The sequence below is a fragment of the Schistocerca cancellata genome, chromosome 2, assembly GCF_023864275.1.
Source record: "Schistocerca cancellata isolate TAMUIC-IGC-003103 chromosome 2, iqSchCanc2.1, whole genome shotgun sequence".
NCBI lineage: Eukaryota > Metazoa > Arthropoda > Insecta > Orthoptera > Acrididae > Schistocerca > Schistocerca cancellata.
The window spans coordinates 577494675-577515976 of record NC_064627.1 but is presented as its reverse complement, the minus strand read 5'-3'; the positions used below and the strand labels follow the sequence as shown (position 1 = coordinate 577515976).

General features: G+C 43.3%; 1 protein-coding gene across 5 annotated transcripts in view; it reads left to right on the top strand.

Annotated features, from left to right (window-relative positions):
* Positions 1 to 21302, top strand: part of LOC126162182 (GTPase-activating protein skywalker) — a 310386-nt gene that overhangs the window by 135047 nt on the left and 154037 nt on the right. For 4 of the 5 annotated variants that reach the window (XM_049918508.1, XM_049918507.1, XM_049918506.1 and 1 more), the window contains exon 2: positions 1645 to 1668. The gene's annotated coding sequence lies outside the window, so the exon portion shown is untranslated. Of the gene's footprint in view, positions 1 to 1185; positions 1250 to 1644; positions 1669 to 21302 lie in introns of those variants that run through there. The other variant, XM_049918505.1, reaches the window with a different exon arrangement.

Here is a 21302-nt window from a genome sequence, read left to right as displayed (position 1 = left end):
TTTCCAGACTTTACGTGACATGTGTACCAGGCTTGGATGAAATCGGCCCAGTGGTTTAGGAGATGTGGAACATAAATACATATATAATACTTATTTACATACCTCCATTTTTATAATATGTATAGTTTTTTATTTACTTACTAAAACATGCAGTTAATATTTTTCTATTATGCATTTAACGATTGATGAATGCAGCGTAAGATCTAATGGCAATAAGATATTTTTTATCAGCTATAATTACAGTTTTAACAATTTGTGGACTTTTCCCTTTACTTATAATGAGAAACCGTACTACCAGCCAAATATCATGATTGCAGGTCACTGGACGTACGCTACAGGCTTTAATGAGTTATTCTGTGAGTATCAAAACATGTACATAAATATCCGTATCTTTTAATTTATTGACTCAGAAGGTTCAACGTTTTACACGGGCAAGGGCCAGTTGGCCTTAGTATCTGACATAAATCTAAATTTGAGACGGCTACCCTTTACTATGACAAAGGGGTCGTAACAAACGGACGGATGGAAAAAAATGATTTTTTCGTGTGATATAACTACAGATTAACCATTTTCGGACATTTTGCTTTTACTTGTGCTGTGAAAATTTGCTTGTTGCCAAATTTCATGATTGTCGGTCAACGGTTTTGATGAGTGAATAAATGGTCGTATTAGCTTCATATGTTCAGGAGGATAAGAGTTCTTAAAGCTTGGAGGGTCGGATAGACGGACAACTAAGCGATCGTATAAGGATTCCGTTTTACGGATTGGGTTACAATGCCCTAAAAAGAACAAAGTTACCAGCTGATTAAAGAAGCACAGAACAGAGGAAAGGGAAGGACGATAGGTCGATACCTGTCGTAAGACAGATATATCAAAGAAGACTGTATAGGGTTTCACACAATCGATGCTTTCGGAATGTGTGTCACCGACGGAGTTCGAGCGCTCCGTACTGGGTACATGCACTAGCACTTGCTCCTGCTGTGCAGACGAACGTCCGAGCGCTAAGGACATGAAAAACCGAAACCAAGGGCGGGCGGTGCGGTCGGAGCGGCCGGAGGAAGTACGCGCGGCCTCGGAAGTCCGGCCGCGGGGCTCGTCTTCGTCACTGCGTATCGCAGCTGAGTGCGCGTGGGCCGCCTGGTGGGGGAAGGTGTGTGGGTGGGGAAGGGGAAGGGGAAGGGAGGGAGCTGTGGCTGCTCAGTGCAGCGCCAGCCACAGCCCGCTCCGGTCCTTGCCGCCTGCTGAGCCCGTAAGTACCGGCAACCTGTTTCTGGCCCACAACCCGTTCGCTCAGTGCCCCTCGCTTCAAACAAGAGTCGGGAGTACTGTCTGTTATCCCACACAAGCGCGTCATTGACTGATCTTGCTTTTGTCCGTCCAGAAGCGTTTGCTCCGTGGATCGTTATTTTTCTTTACGAAATTACCACGTTTTCAATCAAGCGATCTTTCTGCGCGCGTTAAAGGGAATGCTTTGGCTATTTTAATAAGGCTCGTGGGATTAAAAACTGACATTAGCTATATGCACTAAACTGGAAAAGTTCATTAATTGTAATCTGTAGTGTACGTCTGTAAAATTCCATTAATTATTATTATTCTCCTCCTGTTGCTTGATCAGTGCACTAATACTTCTTTTTTCCTTTGCAGTATCCACGAAAAGCAAGTACGAAAGTAAGTACAAACATCCATGTGTTACATAGGGCACAAATTTACGTTTTAACATTGTAAGTCTGTTGATTCCAAATAATGATAAAGCTGTACAGCTGATATTTCAGTATTGCATGCCGTTCTAACTCGTAGTTTACGTTGTATTTATACTGTCGACTTCAGTATTTTTACCATCTGCTCCCTCATTTGCCTCGAACCACGAGTTTCACCATGTTCCAGTGTTGCGTGTATTTTATTTGAAAAATGTGTATATATTTGAGCAAATCAGAGCGGCCATCAATACAACGGTTGATTTGTACACCATGTTCATTCGATGGATATTGCCATATTTTAGATGTGTCATACTCTTGACTTCCTCCAACTCGTGATCATCTCACCCAGCAGGTTGTAAGGAAATTCACATTTTGATCTAACATCCAGTCGGCCCTTCGAATTAATCAATCACGAAAGGTGCAAAAAAGAAAATCTTGTGTTCAACCGAGCATCGAATTGATTTATAGCGTCTTTATTACTGTCTGCGTTATTGTTGTGCATTAAAGATAAAAACTAAGAAAGCACAGGCTCTGGATTACTTTCAAAATGAATTAGAACGTGCTAGCCACTTGAATCAGCCGTTATGGATTAGCGTGATATTTCAAGTTATATCATGTGAAACCACATGTTACTTTTTATTGCAACTTTATTCTGTCTACCTTTTGATAGCAGATAATAAAAGATTAATCTATTGTGTTGATAGATCAAAATTGTCGCGGTTTTAGTAGCGTGCCAGTAAAAATAATAAGACATGAACGTTTTGAGAATCTGTTCTCTTGACATTGAGCGATCATGAAAGAATCGTTTTAAATTTATACGAAGGCGTACCTTACGGGAATCAGGTGGCCCGAGCTTGAAGGACAGGGTGAAATACGTCCCCCTGTCGCCTAAGGATCAGGCAATTGTTATTATTTCGACGATACACTTCAGGAACCATTTCGAAACCAATTCGTATTTCCTTACTCCTGCAGTAATACTAGGTGACTCATTATCGAGGATACCTTGGTTTACGTGTAAGAACGGAGAGCACGTCATCAGCCACATGTGTAAAGCGCGGACTATCCGTTTCCCGTCAGCCTTTATCGGTCATGCGTAACAGCTGTTTCAGATGACAGTCTACATGAGAGCGTAAGATTGCTCAGCGGAGCGCGCGTCTTTCTTATCTCGTCATTCCTTCACGATAACCAGTGGGGTCTTTCTTGAAATGAGGCTGCGGCGAGTCACGTCGTCAGGAATGCCGCTACAGCTTTAAGCGCTGCCTTCAGATGATTCGCCACTCTGCCACAGCTATTTTCGTACTGTTTTTCTCTCGTAGTTGTCATTACGCAACTCCCCGACTTAGGGACACGCTTTGCCCATTGTCTTATACGAAAAGCGATGCCAGAAAACCCGTATGCGTCTAAAAGCGCTAACTAGCTACCTGTGCAGATCTTGCTTTCGAATGCATGCTCGTTTAAAGAAGGGGCCGGCGATGCTTTCGCTGCGAGAAGTCGCCTGAGCAACAGGCAAGCTTGTAAGTGCGACCTGTTGCCGAATACCAGGGGCACTTGCTGCTTGTTTCTGTAAATTTTTCTAGTGGAGCTGTGTGATGAGATTGCGATTTGCATTCTGGGGCGCCGAGTTCTGTTGAATAATTCCGCAGCCCACGTCACGCACTGTAGCAGACGAGCAACAAATAGTTACCTGCATACCATTCTTATGCGAAATTCAAATCGGATGTTACAGTTTTTATTTATGGTGTCGTGAAGCTGCTCGCTTTCATGACACGCTCTTTTTATCAGTGTTGCTGAGACTTGGTTGGTACTCTAATTCTTTTTGTCCATTTTTTTCCGCTGACACTCTTTTAACTGTTGCGCTGACGTACGAAGATTGTGATGTCAAGTTTGATTTAGTGACTACATAATGTCGAGTCATTAGTCTCTGAACTAAAAGCCACCGTATTTCTATACATTGTTAGTCTTAAAAAAAAGGTCAGCCGATAACACTGCAGTTTCATCATGTATGTCTTATTCTTCCTGCATATAATTTTTTTTAACATTTCCAGCGGTTTACGTTATACTCAACATACTGAATAGCCTACCGTGGTTTTAAGAAGTTAATTACTGTTCCTTAGTATTTTGCACTGTAATTACCGATGTGTACCTAGAACTCCTGGCCCTATTTAAGAATTAGAGTAACGCGGCAAATTCTTGTTTCAAATTCGAACACTATTAGATACGTATGGGTACCAAGCGAAGGTGGCGCAGTGGTTAAAACGCTGGACTCGCATTCGGGAGGACTTCCGCCCACCCCGATTTGGGTTACCCGTGATTTCCCAAAATCACTGGAGGCAAATACTGGGGCGGTTCTATTGAAGGAGCACGGCCGACTTCCTTACCCAGCCTTGGAACAACCCGAGCTTGTGCTCCGCCTCTAATGACCTAGTTGTCGACGGGATATTAAATACTAATCTTTTTTCATTCCTTAAGGATAATTGGTGGCATTCTAGCGTTATGTGTGACTTGACATTCCTTTGTTCTATTTCCCTCAACGAAACAACATACTTAAGAAGAATAAATACGCGATGAAGCTGTAGCAAAGCAATCGCCAAGTTAATGACTTCTTCGTGGTATCCAGCCGAGTTGTTTCCATTTTATGCATAATCAGCGACCGAGAGAGTTGTCTCTTTCAGGTGCTTCGTGTTGTGCTGTTATATGCAGCTGGACTCCTGGCAGCGAGTACACATGACAACACGACTCGCATGACCTGAAGAAGACGGCTGAGCCAGTCTTCGAAATATCGAGAAAATAAATGGAAGCACACAATCAGTCACGCCGAGAAAACCTTCGAGATCTGCACATATAGGACCCTAGCACACTCATATCTGTGTACTCAGGAATTATCTGCACTGTATTGCCCTTCCTTCCTAACGCAAATACGAGCTTTTCAATAAGGGCAGCACAAACTCCGAAAAACACTCTAAAGTTATCCAAATAACGTAGTTTATCGGTGCAACTTCCTTTTTAAAGTGGAAGGTTAGAAAGGGTCGCTTAGTAGTGTTTTCGGTTGGTTATAGGTATCATTCTTGATTGATAGACTTCTTTGTCTATTTTCTCTGTGATTATCCTTCGTTGTTGCTAATCTGGGAAACGGAACGTCATTCAGGAAAATAGCTTTAGTTGCGGTATCTACCGTATAATTAATTAACATTCGTGCTGATCGAAAATCATTATATTCGTTTTAAGTTCAAGATAAGATAGATTTACTCCATACATTATTAGATTAAATTTCTAGATGTTTTAGAGAAACAATGAGGTAGTTGCCTACAACGTTTGTAGAGCTTGCTGATAGAATACTGATAAGTCGACGAGATAATCTGTAACAGCTGCAAGGATTTGCTGTATCGTTGACAGTAGCATTTTTGTTGTCAAACTGGGGGCACATGTCGCAGCGAGATACCGCCTGCGTTGTAATCCGAGACTGCCTGTGTAAACAGCCGGTGGCCGTCGCGGTAATCGTACAGCCCCGCTTCCAGAACTAAGCACTACGCACCTCTTTCACATTAGCCAGTTGTTTTGCAGCCATGTTGCTAGGCCTGCTCATTAAACTTAACTGCCACTGACTGCTTAGTTTTCTAATGATAGAGTACAAATTTAAGATCCTCGGTGCAATGGTTAATCTTGCTGTGCTAGTTGGCTGCAGTCGTATCGTGTGAAAAAGACGAGTAACAACCAAGTACTATATTCTTAAATGACTGGCGTTGCGCATTGAATCCTCTGAAATCAGCACAAAAGCTTTCAACCCTAGGCATAGTCAATCTTCGTTGAAACCTCGGCAAAATTTTCCAAAGAAGAAGGAAAAAATTTGTCGGCGGTTTAGTAGAAGGCAGGATCCTGCTTTTTAAGATAAATGTTCTGTTGTAGTCATCCGGACATAATTTTTACAACTGTCACTATTTAAAGTACGTGTCTTTAAACAAACTTGGGAGTGTTCGATTGGCTCCAGCGGTTATCAGTTTGTTTTTGTCCCGCGCTGTATACCATCGTAGCCTACCAGCTGCATCACTTTCTGTGAATATACATCTGATTTCTTTTCGCAGTCTCACAGACGGAATACCGTGGTTACTCTACTTTCCTTTGTATACAGTATCCGAGTGAGATCACGCGTGAGGCCGTCAGTTAAGAATCCCATCAGACTATCTGGATATAGGTTTTTTGTGACTTTCCGAAATCGTTTATGACACATAACGTATAATGGTTTAAGTGGAAAAGACGTGGCTAATTCCATTCTCCTACAGTCCGACCGTGTGCTGTTTTTATAATGATCCAGTTGTCGACGAGACATTAAGCTCTAATCTCTCTCTCTTTCTTTCACTCTCTATTGTTAAATACTGACGAGTTCGAGAAATTTCATTGTGAAGCCTCCAACATTTTTTGACACAATAATGCCTGTTCTGTTCTAAATACGAGAAAGGAAATACCAACACCTACAGCTGTACTCGCAAGCCATCTTAAAGATGTGTAGGGAAGGATACATCTGGTACCACTATCTTCCCCTCCCCGGCCCCCTCTTCCTTGTCCTAAACGTGATTTCTGGATGGAAAGAACGCCTGCAGATTAGCCTCCGTATAAACTGTACTTTCTCTTGTCTTCTCGCGATGATCATTTCGCGAGACATACGTGGTAGGAACTATTTCCTGCTTGGAACGAACTCGAGCCGAAGTTTAACACTAAATCTCTCCGTGGTGCACAATGCTTTCCTGCTACCTTGTGCTGCTGGACTTTGTTGAACATCAGTTCCGCTCTCGCGCTTACTGAGCGATTTCACGAAGAAACGCTCCATTCTTCGTTCGATCTTGTCTTTCTGTTCTATCAACCCAACCTGATAAACAGTCACAGAAGAGTGTTTTCTAAGCATCTTCTTTCGTGGCTGGAAAATAAAGGTCGTTAGGTTTCTTTCAATGGATCTCAACCCGACGTATGCTTTCCCTACAGTTAATTATATGTAGTCGTCCCGCTTTAGGCCTATCTCTCAGTGCTTGAACACTGTATTCCTCTGTGACGTAGCTTACACCTTTGTTTCGAAATTCCTACGTGACAGAATATTTCAGGATTCGTAATATCTTGGAGAACAGTGTATCTGCTATGATGATATGATTCTTAATTACGTATCTACAGCTACTTGGAAAAAAAAATGTACGTTTGCAGTCGTGGTTAGATTTGATAGCACTTTGCAGGAGATTGGAAAGTTACTCAGCACATATACCTTCCATTGCAATTCAACGTTTTTGAAGACGGTAATTCTTTTAGGGTGGCGTTCTAATAGGCCATGGAAATTTGACTCGATTACACTATTAAAGTGAAGGCTATATTGTTTTAAATCATGTTGGTAGTATCAATTACAAATCCCAAGGGAACAGAACTCTTCTGAACTTCTGGCGTTTCGAACAAATATTAGGACAAAGACAAGAAAAGTATTACAAAACAACACATTAATTCGACTAGTTTTGTCCAGAAGTGGGCGACGTCAATAATTGCTTTAGGAGGCTCTTCAGGCTACACTGTGTGGAGTGATCAGGATAGGAATGCATGCGTTCAGTTGTCTGAACCTCGTCACAGTTGTGCAGTTTTCTTTAGGAAAACCGTTTTGCATCTTAAAGTTCCTGTTGACGGTCGATTACGAAATTACCACATAGTCTTTTTTTGTTATGGATATATCCTAGTTTCCGGATGGTTCCAACCAGTGATTGTCTACTGAAGTTAGCTATATCTCCACGTTAGGCTGTTTTGTTCAAAAATGGTTCAAATGGCTCTGAGCACTATGGGACTCAACTGCTGAGGTCATTAGTCCCCTAGAACTTAGAACTAGTTAAACCTAACTAACCTAAGGACATCACAAACATCCATGCCCGAGGCAGGATTCGAACCTGCGACCGTAGCGGTCTTGCGGTTCCAGACTGCAGCGCCTTTAACCGCACGGCCACTTCGGCCGGCGGCTGTTTTGTATTGGGTTCCATTGAAAAAGCTGTTTCATGAGCTTAGCCTTTGGCTGGATGGTCGACTGCTGTGTGGTGGATGGAGGACTCCATCCTCTCATTGCAGGCTGTTGCCTGCTGTCGAAATTATCTTTGAAGCGACTCTACTTAATTACAGTTATGGGAGGAGACAGTTTCAAACTATGGTCTCTCCACTATGAGGTAAATTTCCCTAAATTTTGTCGTTTGAGTACCGGCATGATTGTGTCAAGATGTGATGATTTTGTTCTGCAGAGCTAGAGCTATCCGTAATGAGATAATTGGTAGGCGTATAGTGCTGTAGTAGAAAGACACAATTACACTGGAAATTTATCACTTTGGAGTCATGCACGTCGTTCGAATTACTCCCATCAGTGATGGAATACGTTATTTCCCGAGATACCGCGAAGGAATCATTTTATCGAGAATATTCCCCTTCTTTCACTTGTGGCAATGTCTGTTAACGTGAAAAAATGTGTTGCTGTCGGCTCGGAGTTCACGTCATACTATAGGTCCAACTTTAAATGGCTCGTATCGGAGGAAGGCAAAAGCATACCGACTCTAATAGAAAATTACGTATTAAATAACGATAGCAATCAAAACAATCATCGGGATGATAACAGTTTCAACTTATTCTTATAAAACGCAGATTCCTTCGTTAAGCCGTCGAGAAACGGGTTAGTGAGGTGTTTATATGTGTATGGTGTTTGAAAAAGATCCTGCGAAGAAATGTTTCGAATCCTTCGAAACCCTATTCTGAAGGGAGGTAGACTATATGTATTGGGGTAGTCTGGAAATATTCAAAAGACAGAAAGACGGTTTAACCGAAACCGTTTACCAGAAATGAATAAAAAATCTGCTTGCACTTAGTTATTCAAAAGGTCTTTGGGGAAAAGCAGTTACTAAGGACAGTCAGCGTACGGCAAATGATGCTTCAGGAGGATCTTTGATTGGAAGGAAGATCAAAGGACGAAGCATAAGGGAGTCTTCATATTGGAAATGTAGAAAAAACACGGAGGCAAAACTTCTTCATTAACTTGAAATCCAGCCCTTGAACGTCAGGCTCTATGATGAGCTATTCTGCTACAAATTAATATTTTTGCAGAGTGGTTTAATGTTTTCCCTTACTCTGCGCGTTGCTCGTGGAGACAACTTACAGTGAGCCTTAATATAAATTGCTAGTAAGGACACAAATAGGCTGTAACCTTTTTTCTTTTGTTTTTAGGATATGATTGGTCGTCTGCCCCAATCCGTTCTTATAAACCTATATACCCTGTATCTTTTATCAGACAGGTTTCCGTTTAACAAAAAATAAGAATGTGCTGCTGTCCACATTGCAGGAAGCATGGAGGGTACCTGAATAGACGCATACAAACGTTGAATGGCCGTTTCAGGATGATCCTTTGCGCGCGCGCACACACACACACACACACACACACACACACACACACCGGAGTTTTAACAATGGTCAGGTCTCTCACCACTTCGAAGGCAGTTGCACCTCAGAATTGTAGAAGACTGTTGCTATGTGCAGGCATCCTTGGATGCCGGCATCTCGACCAGACGAAGACAATAGGAGACAGTGGACTGAAGGAGCTTAAGAAATGTGCGTAAAGCGAAAATCTTGCTGTATGAAGCTTAGTTTAAATAAAATAGTATGGACCATTAAGAAGTAATTGTGCCTGCCACACTCCACATGGTAGCCATTCGGTAGACTTTATAGGTCGAAATTAACGCTGTTACAGTAGGAAGTTGAAATACATAATGAGGTGGGATATCGATGTGTATCAGTATGTGGAAGATCACCATTACAAACTAGAGCTGCGGCTAGGACATACCAATAAACTGTATAGATACAGGAGAAGTAATGTGTACAGAGTAGGAGGAGGAGATTTGTGTTTAACGTCCCGTCGACAACGAGGTCAGTAGAGACGGAGCGCAAGCTCGGGTGAGGGAAGGATGGGGAAGGAAATCGGCCGTGCCCTTTCAAAGGAACCATCCCGGCATTTGCCTGAAGCGATTTAGGGAAATCACGGAAAACCTAAATCAGGATGGCCGGAGACGGGATTGAACCGTCGTCCTCCCGAATGCGAGTCCAGTGTGCTAACCACTGCGCCACCTCGCTCGGTGTGTACAGAGTAGGATTTATTAAAATCAATGTAATTAAATCAGCTTATTGTTAACGAAAATATTCGTTAAAATAAGTTGTAGAGACATCTTAGAAACAATAAAGGTTTCTGTGAGGATATTCGGAGACAGCGTTTGATTGTATTTTGTACATATCTGCACTAAAACTATTTTTTTTTTCAGTCATAACAAGGGATCTCATAAACCACTTTTGTTTTGTTTTATACTGTAGAACAGCTTCAGCTATACAGGGTGTTACAAAAAGGTACGGCCAAACTTTCAGGAAACATTCCTCACACACAAAGAATGAAAATATGTTATGTGGACATGTGTCCGGAAACGTTTACTTTCCGTGTTAGAGCTCATTTTATTACTTCTCTTCAAATCATGTTAATCATGGAATGGAAACACACAGCAACAGAACGTACCAGCGTGACTCCAAACACTTTGTTACAGGAAATGTTCAAAATGTCCTCCGTTAGCGAGGATACATGCATCCACCCTCCGTCGCATGGAATCCCTGATGCGCTGATGCAGCCCGGGAGAATGGCGTATTGTATCACAGCCGTCCACAATACGAGCACGAAGAGTCTCTACATTTGGTACCGGGGTTGCGTAGACAAGAGCTTTCAAATGCCCCCATAAATGAAAGTCAAGAGGGTTGAGGTCAGGAGAGCGTGGAGGCCATGGAATTGGTCCACCCCTACCAATCCATCGGTCACCGAATCTGTTGTTGAGAAGCGTACGAACACTTCGACTGAAATGTGCAGGAGCTCCATCGTGCATGAACCACATGTTGTGTCGCACTTGTAAAGGCACATGTTCTAGCAGCACAGGTAGAGTATCCCGTATGAACTCATGATAACGTGCTCCATTGAGCGTAGGTGGAAGAACATGGGGCCCAACACATCACCAACAATGGTGACATCACCAACAATGGCTGCCCAAACGTTCACAGAAAATCTGCGTTGACGACGTGATTACACAATTGCGTGCGGATTCTCGTCAGCCCACACATGTTGATTGTGAAAATTTACAATTTGATCGCGTTGGAATGAAGCCTCATCCGCAAAGAGAACATTTGCACTGAAATTAGGATTGACACATTGTTGGATGAACCATTCGCAGAAGTGTGTACCCGTGGAGGCCAATCAGCTGCTGATAGTGCCTGCACACGCTGTACATGGTACGGAAACAACTGTTTCTCCCGTAGCACTCTCCACACAGTGACGTGGTCAACGTTACCTTGTACAGCAGCAACTTTTCTGACGCCGACATTAGGGTTATCGTCAACTGCACGAAGAATTGCCTCGTCCATTGCAGGTGTCCTCGTCGTTCTAGGTCTTCCCCAGTCGCGAGTCATAGGCTGGAATGTTCCGTTCTCCCTGAGACGCCGATCAATTGCTTCGAACGTCTTCCTGTCGGGACACCTTCGTTCTGGAAATCTGTCTCGATACAAACGTACCGCGCCACGGCTATTGCCCCGTGCTAATACATACATCAAATGGGCATCTGCCAACTCCGCATTTGTAAACAGTGCACTGACTGCAAAACCACGTTCGTGATGAACACTAACTTGTTGATGCTACGTACTGATGTGCTTGATGCTAGTACTGTAGAGCAATGAGTCGCATGTCAACACAAGCACCGAAGTCAACATTACCTTCCTTCAATTGGGCCAACTGGCGGTGAATCGAGGAAGTACAGTACATACTGACGAAACTAAAATGAGCTCTAACATGGAAATTAAGCGTTTCCGGACACATTTCAACATAACATCTTTTCTTTATTTGTGTGTGAGGAATGTTTCCTGAAAGTTTGGCCGTACCTTTTTGTAACACCCTGTATACAGAGTAATGTAATATAAGGTGTTTCAAAAATACTTTTACAAACTTCAGGGACATGTTTCTCACACCAAAAATCAAAATAAGAAAAAAAGTTGTTATAAACATATGTTTAAAATCCTTGCTTTTCGAGTGCACAAGACAAATCATGCATTTGACGGCTGAATCGCTAGGGAACGTTTATGGGCGGACCCTGATCAATTATCGTGATCGCTACACTCGTAAAACATTCTTTATAAGGTCCGCCAGCTTAAATTTGAACTGCGAAACAGCTTCAAAATCACAATGTCAATAACTGTGACAAATGTTCTGTAATAATCTCAGCTGCTTTCAAAGAGATTCCGAGATCAGACCACTGGATCGGACACCATACACTGCTAACAGCTAGTACACCCACCGCCTTCAAACCGGTTTCTCGGACCTTCTGTTGAAATACGGACGAAAACATAGGACAGCAAAAGTCGCTACAAAATCCCAACACTTAACTTTCTTCATCTTAAATGAAATCTGCTGCAGTTGTGGTTACGAAGTTGTTTTATTTGGATAAAGGCAAAATGAAGGAACTTCGAAATTACGACTGGGGAAGATTTTATTCACCATGAACGACCCAAGTAACAGTTTTGGATGCCACATTATGAATATATTACTTAAGTTTCTACTAGTAAAAATCCCTCGTATTAGCTATAATTAACACTTGTCAAGTCCCTATCTTCCATCAAAAACAAACACTAGTTAATTAAAAGCTCCAATATTTGACACGGAACCTTTTCCGACCAGTCTAGTACGCAAGCGCTGAAGAGGAACACTCACCTATAAAATCAGAATTATGCACCGCGGCACAAGATCCACTTAGGGTCATTAACTCACGACTTGAAATATTCAATACTTTTAATACGTTCCATACGATACGCTGTGGAGGACAGATGATCAATTCCCAAATTCCGCGAGCTACCAACTTCCTAAATTCTTTACAGTCTTCAGGTCTTCTAGCCAATCAGGCCTTTTGATTGGTTGTCCCCTTCTGACCATAACAAAAGTGCTCTGGAATATGTTTTTTCTGCCAGGTTTTAGGCACAAGTTTCTTTCCAATTTGGGAAGGGAATGTAAAAATTCTGATGTCATGGTAAAGTATCTAGTCCTGAAGTCACCCTAACAGAAACGAACCACAACAGAACTCTCATTGTGAATTTCCGTTAGAGCTCAGTTCAGGCGTATTAGGGGAAAACCAATCCAGCTGCCCCAGGGAAGACAAAATCCATTCCTCCGGAAACTGGACCAAGCTCTTGGGTTTAACAGTTAAAATCATAATCATGCAACTATTCCTCCCAATTCTTGTCTCAGCAGGTTCTGGAATGACATTAATTTGGTTTTTCCACCTAGATGCTAAGTTCCTAATTAGATTGTTTGCTGGGAGTTATACTCAGTGAGGTTTACCGGAACTCTCCTGTATACATCGAGGTCACAAGTGTCATGGGATACTTCCTAATATCGTGTCCGACCTCCTTTTCCCCGGCGTAGTGCACAAACTCGACGTGACATGGATCCAACTAGTCGTTGGAAGTCCCCTGCAGAAACATTTAGTCCATGCTGTCTCTATAGCCGTCCGTAATTGGGAAAGTGTTGACGGTGCAATATTTTGTGCACGAATTGACTTCTCAATTATGTCCCATTAATGTTCGATGGGGTCACATCAGGCGATCTCGGTGGCCAAATCATTCGCTCAAATTTCCAGAACGTTCTTCAAACCCTTCACGAACAGTTGTGACCCGGTGACATGGTGCATTGTCTTCCGTAAAAATTCCATCTTTGCTTGGGAACAAGAAACCCATGAATGGTTTCAGAGTAGCCAAACATAACCATTTCCAGTCAAAGGTCGGTTCAGTTGGACCAGAGGTTGTTGGGTCTATCAATAGACCGGGCTTCACTAGTCGTGGCCGGCACCTCAGTAGGTATAGGGGGGGGGGGGGGGGAGGCTGGCAAAGGTTATAGGTGACAGTTTAATGGGTGGTGGTAGGATCACCCATGGAAAAATTCCTGTAATAGTTGGTGTTAGAGCTGTACCTTTTTTAGATTGATGTCAGCTGATAGGTATACCTGCTTAAAGGAAGTCCCTCTAAGGGCTCACCATCAGATGCCCGTCATGTTTCCAAGTTGAGAAGAAATTAGCATATTACATCAAAATATAAGAGGTATTAGAGATAAAGTTAGTGAACTGCTTATAGCTGTTGACTCTGAAATTATTGGTATGCCGCAGCACCAATTAAATAATTTGTCAATTCAGAGACTTCCTTTACCAGGATACAGATTAACAAGGAGTTCCTTGTGGGGTGGGGCAGTGAACTTCTAATTGTTGTTGTTTCTAGGTCCCCTAACTCGAGCATTTCTGCTCGAGCTAGAGAGGGTTGTTGATTCACTTTGTAGGAAGTACCACAAATTAGCTACACATGGTGTGCCATAATTAATGGCGTAAACGCATACAGTTGAAAGTACACGATACTAGAAGCAAAACAGCCTCAGTACACATAGGGTCGAAAATGCATACCTTAAGAACTACGAGCAATTGTTCACCTTCGATACTGTGAAACAAATCTCTTCTACTGCCAGTTCTTTGCTTTCCATATTTTGGGAAATGGTGGTATGGATCAAAACACGAAAAAAATGTCCAGCAAACATGTGCTCTAAAACACATTACTTAAAAGTTACGAGCACGTGATCATTAAAAGAGTTGTTTCAAAGTAGCAAAGATGAACAAGTGCTCATAGCTCTTAAGAAATGAATTTTAGATCACAGGTTTACTGGACTGTGCCCGTGCCCGTGGTGAGAGGTAATGCCTGAAACCTGGTTTTCTCAGCACACTCTTGACACTGTGGGTCTTGGAGTATTGAATTTCCTAACGTTTTCCGAAATGGAATGCCACATGCTTCTAGCTCCAAATACCCGTCTGCGTTCAAAGTCTGTTAATTCCCGTCGTGTGGCCATTATCATGTCGGAAACCTCTTCACATGAATCATCCGAATAACAAATGACAGCTTCGCCAATGAAATGCCGCTTTATTCCTTCTGCATATAATTATCCCATGGCTTTTGTCACACCAGTGTGTTTGCTTGTCTTATTAGAATGACGGTTAATACGGGTATCAATTTAGTTTAGCATACTAGTCCGTCATTTGAGCTGCGCTGTACATATCGCGGAAGGATTTACTTGGTGCGGAGGTCAGTGGCGTAGTGCGTCGGCTGTACCGAGAGGAGCTGTGGGCGTACAGGCGGCAGTGATGCAAGGCCTGCGTCGTGGGCGCCGTTGCGCAAGTGCTCATCTTCTTGCGACGCCTCCCGCACGGCCTGATGTATCTCGCGGTGGGCCTGTGACACGTTTCAGCGTCACGGGACGCGTCCCGATATCTCGCGCACCCGAACAGATACGTGACTAAAGCTTTCTTTCTCTATGCAACCGGTCCTTCATATGAAATTGCCCGGTCAGACAAAAATGTTAAACACAACAGCAGTTTTGCTTTGTTGGTCCACTGTATCAATACACCCTTCATCTGGTACAGATCCGCCCACGCTAAGCAAGTTTATGTTGCACTCAACGGAAGAATGACTTGTCACTAGCTGTCAGAAACCTGTTCCTACAGACAGGATGTCTACCACGCGGCTGGGTTCTTTCTACCTACAGTTCTGCTGGAGGCAGCTAACAAAACTACACTCACTACACGTCTTTCCTCGGGACCACAAAACTACAAACACCAAACTCAGCTCAAAGCGAAGACCTAGTCAATTGCAAAAGACCATCACTGGGTGGAACCATCAGAGTAACCTAACCCCTGGCCCTCCATAACAGATTGTGGACAAGAACAACAAGATCCAAAGAAAATCTAAAATTGTGATAGCCAATTTTACCTAACCTTTGTAGTTGTGACGAGGTTCTGACACTCGAACGCTTTGTGTTGTTCTCTGGAAACTTCCACCCAGTAAAGCTTTTTCTATTCTCATATAGCGCGCGTGTCCTATATTTCTCTTTTTGTGTTTTTGGTATGATCTTTCATATAGGATTAAACAAAATATGAAACATGTGGCTTTCGAACTGCAGATGTCATTAGCGATGCGTAGGAGCAGAGATTCTCGGAACCTGGTGACTATTCCATTTTTAGTTTATATGCTCGTTAGATTAAAAACGGATAGGGGAAAATAATAGTAGGAGGAACTTGTTTGACTTTCATTGGCTGATCTTACGCAGAAAGCAATTGGATTGCACACTAAACACTGTCGTATAACGTCACTGAAAACTGGTATGGGATATTGTCGGTTTGGCTAAGGTGCCAGTGGAGACGGTTTACCATGGCCTTGCGTGAAAATGAGTGTATTTTACTATAGAAAGTTAAATATACCCGCGAGTGTAAGGAAAATCGGAAAATCGCTTAAAGTACTGCATCAACATCATATTCTACATACTCCGCAAACCACCTTGCTGATGCATGGCGGAAGATAACACGTGTCTAGCCATTTCATTTCCTCTTCCACTGGCAAATAGTACGAGGGAAAAAACAGTTTAAAAGCCCACGTACGACCTCTAATTTCTCGCATCTTATCTTCGTGGCCCTTCCGAAAATGAACTTTGGCAGCTGCAGGAACGTTCTGCAGTCGACCTGAAATGGTGGTTCTCTAAATCTCCGCAAAGGGCAGCGTCTCCCTCCAAGGATTACCATTGAGTTCGAAAAGCATCGTCGTGATAATTGGGTGCTGATCGAACCTACCGGTAACAAATCTAGCAGTACGTCTCTGTATTGTTTCGAAGTCCTCCTGTAATCCGACCTAGCGGAGATCCCAAACACTCGAACATTACTCAGGAAAGGGTCGCAACAGCGTGGTGTACGCTACAATTTTGTGGTAAAAGCATAGCGAGCGATACAAAGGTGATTTCACGAAAAGGTGCTGTGGCTGGCTTTCGTCGTTGTCAGTTATTAGCCAAAAGAAGAGAGAGTGGTGGCGAAAATGAGAAAGGAACGTGCTTCCAAGATACGCCATCTGAAAAAATAAGCACCCGGAAGACTTGGTCGGATGTCAATGTAATATCGTACACATACACACTATCGCTTAGGTATGTGAATGATTAACGTGAATGATTACAGGCAGATATATAAAGAGCGCGAGTGACCACTGTGAAGGGCACGGAGATGCCGCGTACTCCTTTGACAGCGTTATCAACTCCTGACAGAAACTGAAAGGTTCTCGTTGTGGGTCTCCATTTGCATATTGACACCGTTCCTCACAAGCGACTTCTAATCAAGCTGCAAGCCTGTGGGGTATCGTCTCACTTGTGCGACTTGATTCGTGACTTCCTGTGAGGAAGGTCGCAGTTCGTAGTAATAGACGGCAAATCATCGAGTAAAATTGAAGTGATATCAGGTGTTCCCCAGTGAAGCGTCCTGGGACCTCTGGTGTTCCTGATCTATATAAATGACCTGGGTGACAATCTGAGCAGTTCTCTTAGGTTGTTCGCAGATGATGCTGTAATTTACCGTCTAGTAAGGTCATCCGAAGACCAGTATCAGTTGCAAAGCGATTTAGAAAGGATTGTATTTATGGTGTGGCAGGTGGCAGTTGACGCTGAATAACGAAAAGTGTGAGGTGATCCACATGAGTCCCAAAAGAAATCCGTTGGAATTCGATTACTCGATAAATAGTACAATTCTCAAGGCTGTCAATTCAATTAAATACCTGGGTGTTAAAATAACGAACAACTTCAGTTGGAAAGACCACATAGATAATATTGTGGGGAAGGCGAGCCAAAGGTGCGTTTCATTGGCAGGACACTTAGAAGATGCAACAAGTCCACTAAAGAGACAGCTTACACTACACTCGTTCGTCCTCTGTTAGAATATTGCTGCGCGGTGTGGGATCCTTATCAGGTGGGATTGGCGGAGGACATCGAAAGGGTGCAAAAAAGGGCAGCTCGTTTTGTATTATCACGTAATAGGGGTGAGAGTGTGACAGATATGATACGCGAGTTAGGATGGAAGTCATTAAAACAAAGACGTCGGCCGGAGTGACCGAGCGGTTCTAGGCGCTACAGTCTGGAACCGCGCGACCGCTACGGTCGCAGGTTCGAATCCTGCCTCGGGCATGGATGTGTGTGATGTCCTTAGGTTAGTTAGGTTTACATAGTTCTAAGTTCTAGGGGAATGATGACCTCAGCAGTTAAGTCCCATAGTGCTCAGAGCCATTTTTGAACAAAGACGTTTTTCGTCGCGGCGAGATCTATTTACGAAATTTCAGTCACCGACTTTCTCTTCCGAATGCGAAAATATTTTGTTGAGCCCAACCTACATAAGTAAGAATGATCATCAAAATAAAATAAGAGAAATCAGAGCTCGAACAGAAAGGTTTAGGTGTTCGTTTTTCCCGCGCGCTGTTCTGGAGTGGAATGGTAGAGAGATAGTATGATTGTGGTTCGATGAACCCTCTTCCAAGCACTTAAATGTGAATTGCAGAGTAATCATGTAGATGTAGATGTTGACTAGTCTTCACGGTTCCACAACGGAGGTCGCCGTATTGTGCACCAAGCACCTAGTAACCCCTTCATATCAGCCCCTGCCAACTGAGAACAAGTGATGTGCTCCATCCAACATTCTGTCTCTCACGCACCATTGGTTAGAGACCAGCGGCAGCCGAACTAGGGAATTACCACGGCTCATGCGTAGACTGCGTTAACTTCACAACACAGCCGGCTGCGGGAGTGGTGCCGTGACCGGGAAGCACGGGCTGTCGCTGAAAGACGTCGCATTGTCTTCAGTGATGAATCTTGGTTCTGCAATACGAGTGCAACAGTATCGTAGTGCCATTTTTTAACAGACAACGCTCGACACGTGCATTTATGAACTGAACTGCTGTGTGATGCTGAGGTACTCCCGTGGTCAGCAAGACCACCAGATATGTTTCCTATAGAACATGTGTGAAACCAACAGGGACGTCAACTCTGACCCAGTGCCAGTACGAAAGATAACAACAGGTTATAAGAGATGTGGGTGAGCTTGAGGATAGGATACAACGACTTTATGACACCCTGCCTAAACGAATCAATCCATGCACCCAGACCAGTGGGTGTGCAGCGCGCCATACTGGTAAGTGAACTCATGCTGGCAAGATATTTGTAAATTTGATTCGATTATGTAATCATCGAAATAACATCACACATCCTCTCAACCCCCCAAGTTTCTTTCCGTGCCACCGTCTCCTTCTGGATGCTCCATTTTTTTTTTGCCAAGCAGTATATTAATGTATTGAAAACGACAGTTCGTGAGGCACAAAATACGGAATAGCATTTCGTGGTGAGTGAAGTTACAATATACCCGCCAAAGCAGAGAATTTAAGTACCGAGCGAGGTAGCGTAGTGGTAAGAAGCCAGATGTGCATCCGAGAGGACGACTGCTCAGATCGCCGTGCGGCACATAGATCTAGTTTTTTATGCTTCCCTAATTCTCTTGAAATTAATGTTTGGATGATTCGTGGCAATTTCCCCCCTATCCTTTTCCAGGCTCAGTTGACGATCCCTCGTCGATAAGGCTTTTAACGTTAACTGCCCGTTCCTCCAAGGATAACAAAGAAACAGTGAAAGAGTTTATTTATAAGTGTAATTATTTCGTTTTAAAGGAGCTGAATGGACTAGTGGTTACGAGCACACGATAGGCCACGATTACGAATCGGAAGTTTCATGATGAAAAGAAGTGTATGCTGAGGCATACGTTTTCTGTGTATTAAACGCGCATTCACACTTTGTAAGCTGGGACATTCCATTTTGGAAATCGTTAGGAAATTCAATATTCCGAGGTCCACAGTGTCAATAATGTGTCGAGAATACCAAATTTGAGCACTACCTCTCTCACCACGGACAACGCAGTGGCCGACAGCCTTTCCTTAACGACCCAGAGCGGCGGCGTTTGCGTGGGGTGTTAGTGCTAACAGATAAGCATCACTGCGCGAAATAACCGCAGAAATCAATGTGAGACGTACGACAAGCATATTCGCTAGGATAGTGCGGCGAAAGCTGGCTTTAATGGCAGCAGAAGACCGACGCGATTGCCTTCGCTAACAGCACGTAACCATATCGGTTGGACCCTAGATGACTGGAAAACCGTGGCCTGGCCTTTGGATCGAAAACCGTGGCTTGGCCATTGGATTCCCAATTTCATTTGGTAACAGCTGATGATAGGGTCCGAGTATGGCGCAGACTCCACGAAGCCATTGACCCAAGTTGTCAATAAGGCCCTGTGCAAGCTGGTTGTGGCTCCATAATGGTGTGGGCTGCTCCAACTGAGCCGATCATTGGCTGTAGATGGTTATGTTCCGCTACTTGGAGACAATTTACAGCCATTCATGGACTTCATGCTCCCAAACTACTGTGGAATTTTTATTATGGAAAACAATGCGCCTTATCAGCGGACCACAATTTTTTGCGATTAGTTTGAAAACAATCTGGACAATTCGAGTGAATGATTTGGCTGCCCAGACCGGCCGACATGAATCCCATCGAACAATTATGGAACTTAATCGAGAGGTCAGTTCGTGCCTAAAATCCTCCACCAGCAAAACTTCCGCAATTGTGGACGACTCCAGAGGCAGCATGGCTCAATATTTCTGCAGGGGACTACCAACAACTTGATGAGTCCACACGACCTCGAGTTGTTGCACTACTCCGAGCAAAAGGAGGTCCGAACGATATTAGAAGACATCCCATGAATTTTGTCACCTCTGTGTAGGTTTCAATTTTGATATTTCTTCTGTACGTGTGTGACGTTACAAAAAATTGAATTCAGCCGTAGTGAACCATCAGAAGTACGTCTACGCAAGACGCTCGTTACAAACCACGTGCTACGATTGATTTCCTGGCTGTGGAAAAAGATGACGTGGTGAACATTCATAAATGTTTTTTGCTAGTGTATGCTAATGATGCAGTTGACATGATTACTGTTTGGCGATGGATAACGAGAGTTAACGCGACAGGAAGCGCAGAAAGTGAGCTCCATGATCGGCCAAGCGTTGGACATCCAGTCACAGCCGACATGGCGATTCGTGCAGACGCCATTATTCATACAGAGTGGCGAATCACAACTCGATAATTGACTCTACAGTTATTGATGAGCACTGGAATTGCATGAGCAATGATTCAAAGGTGTGTACAAGATAAATTCTACGAATACTCATAAGAGAGCACAAGATTTAAGGAAAATTCATTTCGTTTGAACTGTTGGAGAAGTTTGAGGTCAGCTGAGATGAGTTTGTGACATGGAGCTTCACATGTGACGAAACCTGGGTGCATAATTTTGAGCCAGAAACAAAAAAGTAATCGCAAAAAATAGAAATTCAAGGCAGCTCCCTCTATTGACAGTCATGGTGACAGTGTTTTTGAAATAGTGAATGGGATGTCAAAAGGGCCAACCATTTTAATTGAGAGACATATGTGAAGACTCTGAGCAAACGCAAGAACCTCTTCCGTCGCGTTCAGTTCTACAAGAAACAAAAAGAAATCTTGATCCAACACAGTGCACGCTCACATACAAGTCTCAGACCCCGGGAACACATCTCAGAATTGTGTTCTACACGAATGCCTCATCTATCATATAACCGAAACATGGCGCTCTCTGACTT